Consider the following 12634-nt stretch of genomic DNA (forward strand, 5'->3'; position numbering starts at 1 on the left):
TAAATACACAAAATGGAGATAGTAGGAAGAGACATATAATCATAGCGTGGGAAAATGTAGACTGTAAAACCCAAAGGATTAAATGAATAAAGTAAAAGAATTGCTTGTCCCCTATTTCGCAGGTGCTGGTAAATACTCACCATTCCTTCAGCGATACTTTGCAGATTATCTTGGGGCTTCTTGCAGATGCAAATTGGGTGTGTGGCCAGCAGGAGGAAGGAAGAGGAAGTGAGAGCTGCAGCAGCAGAATGTGTGTTTCAGTCTGATGATGGGATAGAGTCAGAAACACCAAAACAGCAGCGGTAAAAAGCCCAACTTCAATGGTGGGAGAGGCGCGGGCCGGGGAAAGGAAACGGCGGAGCTGCCAGGCGCTCGCTGCCGCAGGGCAGCAAACTTCACCCCGGCTCCACTCTGCACTTGGCTGCTGGGGGTGAAGGTGGTGCCTGGGTTTTTAAGGTACTTTCGTTTCCGTTTGGGCAGGTCTGCGGGGGGATGCAGGGTGGGCTGAGAAGGCTCTCGGGGAGAGGGGTGCGGGGTGGGGGGAGGCGCCGCGGTAGGGGGCGCCCCTGGCAGTGCAGTGGGGGGAGAGGGGAGCACGTTGCTGTGGACGCTGGAAGGGGCCGTGGGAGGGGGAGGAGGAGGAGGAGGGGGGGTAGGATGCTGGCTGTGGGGGGGGTGGCAGGCGGCTGCAGGAGGAGAGCCCGCACCTGGCTGAGGCTGCGGGGGAGGGCTGGTGGGAGACGTGCCCGCCTCGGGTGGGGTGGGGGGGGGGGAGCGTGGCCCCGGCTGTGCTGGGGAAGGGGGAAGCGGCTGACATCGCGCTGAGGAAGAGGAAACGCAGCCGCCCTCCCTCGTGCTTGTCAGCGCGCCCGCCCGCCCCGTGTCGCGGCCGGGGCAGCCTGGGGGGCAGGCGGGGCGGGGGCGCAGCCTCCCTGCCCTTTGCGGCGCGCTGCTTTGCCTCCACGGCCCCGGGCGCTGGGAGCAGCGCTTCGCTCCTTGCCCTCAGCCGCTAGCCCGGCCCCCCTTTTCCCAAACTGCCCTTCCACTCGCCCCCCCCCCCCGCCCGCTCCCGTGACCCTACCTGCCCCCGCGCGCCCCCCCCTTCTGCCCCCCGCCTCTCATCCCTGCCCTGTCCTCCTCAGACCCAGCCACTCTCCAGAAACAGGAGGTTTTGGTGCGTGTGTGCTGTTTTTGTCATTTTTTTTTGCGGGGGGGGGGGGGTTGTCGGTTGATGTGTCCCCAGCCACCCGCAGATCCCTCTCTGCTGGTCCTGTTGTTGCAAAGTGCTGGGCCGTGGCAACTTGGTTTTACAGACAGTTGACCTCATAAAGTGGGTTGGGAACATCTGTGTTAGCAATTGCGTGTACTCTGCAAATGCACTCAGGCAAACACAAGGCTGTCTGCAGAGCAGTCACTTGTGGATGTAGCTCTAATGCATAGAGGGGATCATTCTGAAGGTTTGATGTGCTCTTTAATATGTTGGTGGAAGAGGATGGTTGAACTAAGATTCTTTTCTTGCTCTGCTTTTTCCCCCCACCCCATCATATATTTGAAGCTTGAAGATTAAGGGTTCCCTGCACACAAACTTGTACTGGTTTAGTAAAGCTGATACAAGAATGGATGCTCTTTTTTCTTCTTCTGTTTAAGAATGGCTTATTTTGGTTTAGTTTATATCCGTTCCTAATCTGTACAAGATAAAATAAAATAAACTTGGTTTAAACCGAACCAAGAGTTGCTGGTGCCAAATGAGTTTAAAAAGAAACCTTAAGTTTAAGCAGTGCAACTCTGCATGTAGTCCAGCCCTTAGTTCATTGTTGTTAATTAGTCACCTTCTTCTGAGTTCATGCCTCTTCCCTTTGCCAAGAACTTTTACTCAGTATTCAAGAGCTCTCAGTAGGGGTTGCCTTTTCTAAGATCTGTCCGCATAGCAATAAATATGATCTGACTGAGGATGCATTTCATATAAAATTATTGTACTGGAATGTGGCTGGGAATTATGCATAGCCATGGCATACAACCCCTTAAACCAAGTGGGTATGAAATCCAAGAAGTGGATTGTTCAGTTTTTTGGCTTCAAGTCCGTACAAAGTTTATTTTTGAATACATTTCCCTTGCAGAACTAACACAACTGTCCAGCTCTCCCCTGAGAATGTATAAGAAATTTCAAAGTTCCTGAAAAATAACTGAGTACATTTTGCAAAAAGAAAAGGAGTACTTGTGGCACCTTAGAGACTAACCAATTTATTTGAGCATAAGCTTTCGTGAGCTACAGCTAAAAGAAAAGGAGTACTTGTGGCACCTTAGAGACTAACCAATTTATTTGAGCATAAGCTTTCGTGAGCTACAGCTCTATGCTCAAATAAATTGGTTAGTCTCTAAGGTGCCACAAGTACTCCTTTTTTTTTGCGAATACAGACTAACACGGCTGTTACTCTGAAACCTGTCATTATGCAAGAATACATTTCAGAAGCACCATATTTTATTATTACTTTTATAAGCCTGTCTTTTAACCTGCCAAGGGTGAAATGTGGGACAAACACCCTGAAGAGAGAGCCAAAGATGATAATAGTGCCAGAAGTGTATAATGTGTTAACTTTAGTGCAGACAATATTGTCTATAATCTGAGCTTCATGATATAGCATTTTGATGTAAATACATATACTCGAAATATGTTCATAAATATCTCATTTTTCTTTAGATTTTGAGCCTAGGTTGTTGGAGTGTTCCTTATTAAGATTCTTATCAAGGGAAAAGTTGAGAAAGAACTAGAACTAAATCCTTTATTATTCACAACTGGGATGTGGGGTAGACAATTGGATTATCTATCTCATCAATGGGTACCAAACCATGCTCTTTCTAGATGTTAGAAATCATTCAGTGTTCATGCAAATTGGCTTCTTTGCAGTTACATACCTACTAGATCACTCAACCCATGTTGAATATTTCTCAATGCAGAAAAATACCTGCTTTTTTCATAAGACTCATTTCACTCTGTCTTGAGTTCAGAAGATCAGAAGTGTTGTGTTTTCCAAGCCACCCAGTTCCATGGTGGAAAATCTGTTTAATTCTAGTGGTATACCTAACAGCTGTAATCTGGCTGTGTAATAGTAATTAGGTAGGGAGGAGAAAGAGAACTAGTGGTAATTTACTGGTAAACCTCCCTGTGGTATAGCATTAAGGAAGCATGTGTGACAACACACATTTTAGGGAGTGATTAAATCATCTTGCAGCAACTTTTAAAATTCACTTGGGTTAGTTGGGTAATAAAGGTTAGTATCATGTTGCTGCATTAACTGTATTAAACAGGTACTGTTGGCAGATACTGCAGTTAGTGTAACCCTTTGATCATTTCATCTGATGTAGTAAACTAGAGATATACCTAATTATCAGTTTCTCCAGGCAGTGAAGCTGTGCATTTAAATGGGTTAATAATTTTTTGTAATCCTATTGAGAATCACAGTGCAGCATCATACAATTTGTGTTTTCTCTGTAGGTTGCAGTTTAGGTAAGAGTGTGGCTGTCTGAGTTTCCTTTGTGAGCAGCAGAAAAGAAATTGAGGATTTCTACCCTTTTGATCTTGAATTTTCCAGAAGTTGTTGAATTATGCTAGGAAAAATATGATAGAATTAAAGCTGAATGGATTTTGATGGCTGACTAGGTGGACTATTTTACTGATTAATGCTAGAACAATTGTATTTTTATCAATGAAAGTACCTACGGTTTAACAATATATTTTATAGATTATATATGTAGAATATTTTTAGAAATGCAGTAGATTAATGCAAAACAATACTTCAACAATGATCTACTCCGTTCCATCTCTCAGCATTTAAGTGGATTGCATTGTGTTCATTGTACTGACAGAGGTGATTTGATTTTTTTTTCCTTATTGTTAACTTGTCACATGCTCTCTACCGGTGTATAACCGAAAAAGTAAGTACTACCGGAGGTTTAACTGTTACTGAAATACTGCTGCATGTATGACACTTCCTTATAGCAATGCCCTTCTGTGGCAAATTGCAGATCTACAGTGCTGATGCTCCACCCTTCCTTCCGCTCTTTGTTTACTCTCCTAATAGAAATCTCTTTGATTATAAGGTTTGAGTTCACATATTTTCTTTGCCATGAAGTTCAGTCTTTTGAAAGGTGTTTGGGTGTGATCTCATGTTTTCCATGCTGACACAGGCAATGCCTGGACATTTAAATATTGTTTCTTTCGTTAAATTTAGTAGATGTATTTAGTGCATGTGAAAGTGAGAGACTTGATATCCTTGGGTATAACTGACTAGTGCAAGCTTTCCCAAACAGCTCTTCCAGTCCACCTCCACACTGAGATGCAGTATGTACCTCCTGTTACTCCAGAATTGGGTCTCACCTCTGTTGAGTAGATTGTCAATCATAGCACTAAAGTCTTTTGTGGTTCTGTGACTTCGATAAGGATCTATTTGAGATAATCATGAGGCCATCAAACACAATTTCCTTCCCAAGTTGTGACCCTTTTATCACTTGAATTCAGGTCTCCAGAAGTAAGTGATGCATTTTGCAGTTGATAAATAGGATAGGGTTTAGAGAAGAGCCACAAATATGATTAAAGGATTGGAAAATATGGTTTATAGACTCAATCTGTTTAGTTTGACAAAGAGAAGGTTAAGGGGTGACTTGATCATGGTCTATAAGTACCTATATGCGGAACAGATATTTGACAATAATCAAATTTGATAATAGAGGGCATTTCACTCTAGCAGACCAAGGTACACTAAGATCCTGAAGTTAGACAAAGTCAGACTAGAAATAGGGCACATTTTTTTTAACCAATGAGGGCAATTAAACATTGGAACTATGGTGATGGTAGATTCACCATCACTGGCCGTTTTAAAATCAAGATTGGATGTTTTTAAAAGATATGCTCTAGTTCAGACAGAAATTAATTCAGGGAAGTTCTATGGCTTGTATTATACAGGAGGTTGGACCTGATAATCACAATTGTCTCTTTGGGCCTTATAAATCTCTGAATTATAGTCAATGAATCTTTTTGTCTGGCTTAGGTTCATGTGTGCTATATGTCCTTATCAAAGTATTTTAAAAAATACTCTCGTAAAATGGATTTTAAGAATCCTGGAGACTGAAGTCTGCCATTCATCCACAGAAAAGGCAGTGGCAATGCAAACTTCTCCACATTGCCTTGCCAATGTACATCAGCACTGTTCTGAAGGGACCACTTGTAGGGGGGAGAGAGTAGTTCAAGTCTCCATGCCTGTGTCAAGCTATTGCATGGGTCTTTGCTGTACGTGATCTTTTTATCACAAGTTTTGCAAGACACAAACGGGTGATTTATGGATAGGTTGGCAGCCCTAATATTAAATTTCCTTGTTGTTATCCAGTTGTTGTTAGAACAGAATCGGAAACCGAATGCTACAAGGAATTGGTAATGTGTTTTACCTCTCTCGCTCATTCAGGTCTAGTACTAAGGCATTGATTTCTGAAACTGTGGTCTGTGTATCACCATTAGTTTGTGGAACACTTGCTGATGGGCCAAGGAGAAGTGGTGGTTACATGCCGTTTGCTCCTTCTCCTTGCTTCTGTCTGCCAAACAGCATTAAAAGTCAGCTAAAAATTTATTAAATATTTTCTGGTATCAATTTTCCATGTAAACAACTGCTGTAGTGGCAATAGGGATGTTATTGATGGACAGTGGAAAGAAAATAGATCTGTGGAATTAATTGTGAATGAGAGTGGAGGGGTCCCTTTCTGCTAAGATATAGCCCATACTGTGAAGAAGTTTGGGAACCTCTGCTCTTAGCCATTACCTTAGAATGGTCATTTGGCCTATGTACAGTGAGTTAGTTTCAGTCCAGTTCTAGTGGACAAGATAAACTGTGGTGGTGTGAGTTTTCCTTTGGAGTTGTCTAGTTGGCAATGGAGAATATTTGGTGTGTGTTACACATACTAGTGTACACTCCTTGTCAGTATAGATGCAGCCTAAGTGTACATCTACACAGCCCATGGCAGAAAGCCTCCCAGCCTGGGTCAACAAGACTCAGACTTGTGGGGTTCCCACTAGTGCTCTAAAAATAGCTATGTAGACAGCATCTTGAAGTTGCAGCTTGAGCTGGAGTGTGGGCTTTGAAGCCCACCTCCTCTCCCTTAGCGTGGTATGAGATGGGAGAAGGTAAAGCAGGAAAGAGCATATGGGGAGATCCATATTGCTCTAACAAGGACACTGGGGACTCCTTTCTAATCCAGGGGAAAAGTGTGTGTGTGTACCTTTTTGTACAGCGTCTGGTACACAGTGGTTAAAAAGCTTCTGATCTTGCCAAATTATTTTTTTATTTGGTGTGACACAAAAAGTGTGTGTGAAATCACTACCTTACCTCTCACTCCAAACTCACAATCATTTCTTACCACTCTTTTCCAACCCTGCAGTGCGAATAGGAAAAAGGTATTAGGGTACAGACATTGTATCAAGTTTCATGCTTGTGTGCATTAAAATAGGCTGACTAAATTCCTGGAAAACATTTTTTTTTTAAAAATCACATATTAAATCTGAATTGTAATTAAGGGGGTATTCAATTTCCTAAATTTTGGTAAACATTGCTTTTTCCTCCTCATTTCCCTACCCGCCCCTTTATTATTTATTTATGTTACCATAGTGCTTAGGAGCCCCAGTCATGGATCAGGAGGACCCCATTGTGCTAAGTGCTGTACAAACACAAACCAAAGAGAGAGCGAGCCCCTGTTCCAAATCTAAGGAGTGGTCTACACTAGAAAATTAGATCGACCCAGCTACATTGCTCAGGGGTGTGAAAAATCCGTACCCCAGAATGACATAGTTAAGATGACCTAAATTCCCTGTAGACAGTGCAAGATCAATGGATCTTCCGTCAACCTAACTATTGCCTCTTCGGAAGGTGGATTAACTACCTTGATGGGAGAACTCCTCCCGTTGCTGTCTAAGTGTCTACACTGAAACGCTACAGTGGTGCAATTAAAACGCTGCAGCTGTGTTGCTGTAGCTTTTTAAGTGTAGACATAAAGTAAGTATAAGACCAGAGACGACAGATGGATACAGACAGATGGGGGAATACAGCAAAGCAATGAGACAGTACAGGTCAGTATGATAGGCAGTGGTATCAGCACACCAGCACACTATATTGTAGGCATCACAGGAAAGGAGTGTTTTGAAGGAGGAGATGTGAAAAAATGAAAGCAAAAGCAAGCCCGTATCTCCCTATATCATTTTCTCCCCCACCATGCCTGCATCACTGGATACAGACTTTTGTATTACCTTCTACAATGAAGATGTTCATTTATCCAGTATTTTGTTTGTGTTTCCCCCTCCACACACACACAATAAAACAATCTATGATCCTGGCCTGTGGATTTTCAGCAAGGGTGGTTCAAAAATGGTTTCCAAATCCTGTCAGATTCTTCTAATTTATTTTATATAGTTTACCTGTTCACATGCAGCTGTTTCTACCAGATTGACAATCTGCTCCATCTTGGATATCCTTGATATATCTTTCAAAATAGCATTTTTGCCATCATTTAAATTTTATTGGAATTAATCCACTTGCATTTTTCTAGAAGATATTTTTGTTTTGAGTAGTTCCCCAATTAGGTAATTTTATTAAGTATTTGCCAGAGATTCTCTCATATGGTTCTTGCATTCTCTGCAGACTCCTCACAAATAAGTTGCCTATGTACTTTCAGGATCTACAGCTCAAATTATTATTACACAGACATTAGGAGTACAGAACAGTCTGTGAAATGATACATCATCCCATTTTTAGCTGTCACTTTAATACAGACATGTTAAACCATATTTTTTCTTCTCATGCTTGTTTTAATTAAAAGGGAGACACGGTCAGTGTTTAAGAGGAAACTTTAGATTCCTCAAGCATGATGGTTTCTAGCCCCCCCCCCCTTTTTTTAAAACCCCACATATCAATGGGTGCCTGTTTTGGGCAGATGATCTCATTTCCTAGAGTCTTTTGCATATATTGTTGAAGTTGCAAATATTGACAAAAAAAAAATTCTCTCTAGAGCTATTTTTAAATCTGTGAAATTTACAAAATGTCCTTTTTATGAAATAAATCTAACATTTTAAAGTTAGATAAAAACAAAACAATGCAAAAGATGCCAACAGGCCAATAAAGCAACGCTGTCCACATGAAAATCTCATGCCAGCCTTAATTTTTTTAGTTAGTTTTGCAAGTAATGCCCAAGATTACCATAACTGAAAGTGTTGAGGTGTTTTTTTTAATTGTACATTTGACAGTGCTTCGTCTGTTTCACTCTTTCCAGGTATAATCAGTTAGACCCTGATTCTGCCATCACTTACAAACATGCTTAATGTTAAGCATGTGAGTAGTTCCATTCATCTTATTCACATGCTGAAAGTTAAATGCATATGTAAAATGTTTGCTGGTTTGGGGCCATAAGTCAGTTTCCCTGATGTTGCCTTGAGCTTTCACACAAACATTTTGAAATAAGCAAACGTAACTGTAAAAACCTCCACGAAAATTGGTAGGGAGATATTGTGTGTATGTGTGTGTACGTATGTATAAAGGGCTGGGGGGAGAAGAGATGTGTTTACCAGAAAGGATGACTGAATTTGTTTTAAGAAACTGATTAGATTTCAAGTTGGCAGTGTCCCTTTACCTATTGTTGGACACTGCTTTGATGATGAAGATTCCAGTCTAGATATTTTGGTATTGATTTTGTATCTAATGTGAAAAATGTTATTCCCTCTCCAATTATTCTTCATTTACAATTCACACAAGCAAAAATGTGCAGGGTTTGTGGGGTTCTGGATTCCTCTTAGGATCATAAAAATAACCCAAGTTAGTCCTACGAGTGTTGTTATAATGCCCATATTGAGGATAATTCTTTAAAATAATATTCCATGTGTTGAAGTATACATAAATATGTTGCTCTTAAATGCCATAGAAATAAGGAATTCATAAATACTAAAATCATCTGTCTTATGGTTAGGCAGTGCTGTATTAAGGTGGTGGGTTGCTGTGTATGTGTCTTCACTTACAGAAAGAAAGAGACATGGTTATGATACAGGCTAATATATTGCCATTTTTACTCCTAGCACTGTTGCATATATTTGTTACATTCCAATGGCATCTTTTCCATCACTTTATTTTTTGGAATATAGTCACACATTAGTTTTCATAGCAACAATGGTAGCTTCAGCTGGAAATTGAAACCTGATAAGTATTGGCTCATAACTACAAAAGCAGTTTATCCAAAATGTCCAAGCACTGAGCCAAACCAAGGTTTCTTTAAAACCTCTCTTTACCCCGAAATATAAGTATTAGTCTCTTCATTCTGGAAATGAAATTCAATATGTCATTCGGCTAGTAGGCATTCAAAATGCTGGACTCTCCCACCTCCCCCCTCAGTTTTCTATTTTTGCTTTTCCCTTCGCCAAGTGCCAGGTCACACAACTATTGTCTAACTCTACCCCCTGTGATACAAGTGCATTCCTCATATCAACCTTCCCCCCTAGGAATAGCCAGACACAGGTCCCTCCTTACTTCCTAGGCTCACAAAATTCAGGATCTAGATGTGGGGTCTAGGTTTGATCTGTGCCATTTATGTGAATCTTCTTTGGTAATCCCCTCTTGCATGTACACCTCTCTCTTGTTGCTGTAAATCTCCCCTCCCTGGAAAGTATGAAGATTGAAACAGACTGCTTCTTATTAGTCAGCAAAGGGCAGAGTGGCCATTACTAACAACAGTAGTTACAGCATAGCAGAAGTTTGTGGAAAAATTACAAAACCCTCAAAATCTTTCCCCACTTTCCTTCAAATTCGCAAAAATGACCTATGCTTGTGGCAAAACCTGCAAAATCCTGTGGTTCTTCTCTTTTGTGTGTGTGTGTGTGTGTAAAGAGCCAAGTAAAAAGATTTCTGAGTGAATTGGGCCCCTTTTCACTGAAAGATTGTTCTAGTTTAGAGCAAAGAGGTCAAATTTCTTTTAAGAAGTACAGGAAATTTAGAATTTTACTTGTTTTTATGTGAAAATCATCATTTTTGTGGGAATTTCACTAGAAACTAAAATTTGAGTCACAAAATAATGAAAGGTTTCAGAGTAACAGCCGTGTTAGTCTGTATTCGCAAAAAGAAAAGGAGTACTTGTGGCACCTTAGAGACTAACCAATTTATTTGAGCATGAGCTTTCGTGAGCTACAGCTCACTTCATCGGATGCATACTGGAAATGGCCCAACCTGATGATCACTTTAGATAAGCTATTACCAGCAGGACAGTGGGGTGGGAGGAGGTATTGTTTCATATTCTCTGTGTATATATAAAGTCTGCTGCAGTTTCCACGGTATGCATCCGATGAAGTGAGCTGTAGCTCACGAAAGGTCATGCTCAAATAAATTGGTTAGTCTCTAAGGTGCCACAAGTACTCATGTTCTTTTTTTGAAAATAATGAAACTTAACGTGTGAAACTTTGAAAGAACAAAATGTATCATTTTCACACAGCTGTGGTGCAGAATAGTATAAACAGTATAAGAACATAAGAATGGCTGTACTGGATCAGATCAGTGGTCAGTTTAGCCCAGTATCCTGTCTAGGGTGACCAGATGTCCCAATTTTATAGGGACTGTCCCGATTTTTGGGTCTTTTTCTTGGCTCCTATTACTCCCCACTCCTTGTCCCGATTTTTCACACTTGTTCTCTGGTCACCCTAATCCTGTCTTCTGAAAGTGGCTGGTACCAGATGCTTCAGAGGGAATGAACAGAGCAGGACAATTATTGAGTGATCCTTCCCTGTTGTCCATGCCCAGCTTCTGACAGTTGGAGGTTTAGGGATACCCAGAACATAGGGTTGTGTGTCGGACCATCTTGGCTAATAGCCATTGATAGACCTGTCCTCCATGAACTTATCTAATTATGTTTTGAACCCAGTTATACTTTTTGCCTTTACAATTTCCCTGGGCAACAAGTCGCACAGGTTGATTGTACTTTGTATGAAGAAGTACTTCCTTTCGTTTGTTTTAAACCTGCTGCCTATTAATTTAATTGGGTGACCCCTGGTTCTTGTATGCTGTGAAGGACTCAATAACACTTCGATATTTGATTTCTCCAAACCATTTATGATTTTATAAACAACTATAATATCCCCCCTTAGTTGTCTCTTTTCTAAGATGAAAAGTTCCAGTCTTTTTAATCTCTCCTTGTATGGAAGTTTTTCCATAACTGTAGTCATTTCTGTTGTGCCTCTCTGTACTTTTACCAATTCTAATATATCTTTTTTGAGATGGGGTGACCAGAACTGCATGCAGTATTCCACATGTTGGTGTACCATGGATTTATATTGTAGCATTATATTATCCGTCTTATTATCTATCCCTTTCCTAATGGTTCCTAATATTCTGTTTGCTTTTTTGAATGCTGCTGCACTTTGAACAGATATTTTCAGAGAACTGGCCACAATGACTCCATGATATTTAAGTCGTAACAGCTAATTTAGACCCCATCATTTTTTATGTATAGTGGGGATTATGTTTTCCAATATGCCTTATTTTTGCACTTATCAACATTAAATTTCATCTGGTATTTTGTTACTCAGTCACCTAGTTTTGTCAGATCCCTTTGTAACTCTTTGCAGTCAACTTTGGATTTAACTATTTTGAGTAATTTTGTATCATCTGCAAAGTTTGCCATCTCACTGTTCACCTCTTTTACAGATCATTTATGAACAAGTTGAACAATACTTGTTCCAGTACAGATCCTTGGGGGACCCTGCCATTTGCCTCTCTCCAGTGTGAAAATTGACCATTTATTCCTACCCTTTGTTTCCTGTCTTTTAACCAGTTATTAATCCATGAGAGGACCTTCAGTCTTATCCCATGACTGCATGGTTTGCTTAAGACCTGCGGTGAGGGACTTCATCAAAGGCTTTCTAAAAATCCAAGTACACTATATATCCACTGGATCACCCTTGTCCACGTGCCTGAGAGTTCTAATAGATTGGTGAAGCATGATTTCCCTTTAAAAAAGCCATGTTGATTCTTCCCCAACACATCATGTTCATCTATGTGTCTGATAATTCTGGGTTGTTTTTTTTTTTTTACTAGAGTTTCAACCACTTTACCTGGTACTGAAGTTAGGCCTACCAGCCATTAATTGCAAGGATCGCCCCTGGAGACTTTTTTTTTAAATTGGCATTACATTAGCTATCCTTCAGTCATTTGGTACAGAGCCTGATTTAAGTGATAGGTTACATACCCAAGTTAGTGATTTCATGGTTGAGTCCCTTCAGAACTCTTGGGTGAATACCATCTGGTCTTGGTGACTTATTACTTTTTAATTTATCCCAAAACCTCCTTTACTGACACCTCAGTTTGGGACAGGTCCTCAGATTTGTTACCTAAAAAGGAAGATTCAGGTGTGGGAATCTCCCTCACATCCTTTGCAGTGAAGATAATGAGAATTATTAATTTAGCTTCTCCATAACGGCTTGTCTTCCTTGAGTGCTCCTTTAGCATCTCAATCATCCAATGGGCCCACTGATTGTTTGTCAGGCTTCCTGCTTCTGATGTAGTTTAAAACATTTTTGCTGTTAGTTTTTGTGTCTTCTGTTAATTACTCTTCAAATTCTGTTTTGACC

At 40.7% G+C, this 12634-nt stretch overlaps 1 protein-coding gene across 1 annotated transcript in view; it reads left to right on the plus strand.

Annotated features, from left to right (window-relative positions):
* Positions 1-295: 295 nt before the first annotated feature.
* Positions 296-12634, plus strand: part of ELMO1 (engulfment and cell motility 1) — a 417156-nt gene continuing 404817 nt past the window's right edge. Inside the window, exon 1 of the mRNA XM_084621572.1 lies at positions 296-456. The gene's annotated coding sequence lies outside the window, so the exon portion shown is untranslated. The remainder of the gene's footprint in view (positions 457-12634) is intronic.

This window comes from Lepidochelys olivacea, assembly GCF_965140295.1.
Source record: "Lepidochelys olivacea isolate rLepOli2 genome assembly, chromosome: 2".
Taxonomy (NCBI): domain Eukaryota; kingdom Metazoa; phylum Chordata; order Testudines; family Cheloniidae; genus Lepidochelys; species Lepidochelys olivacea.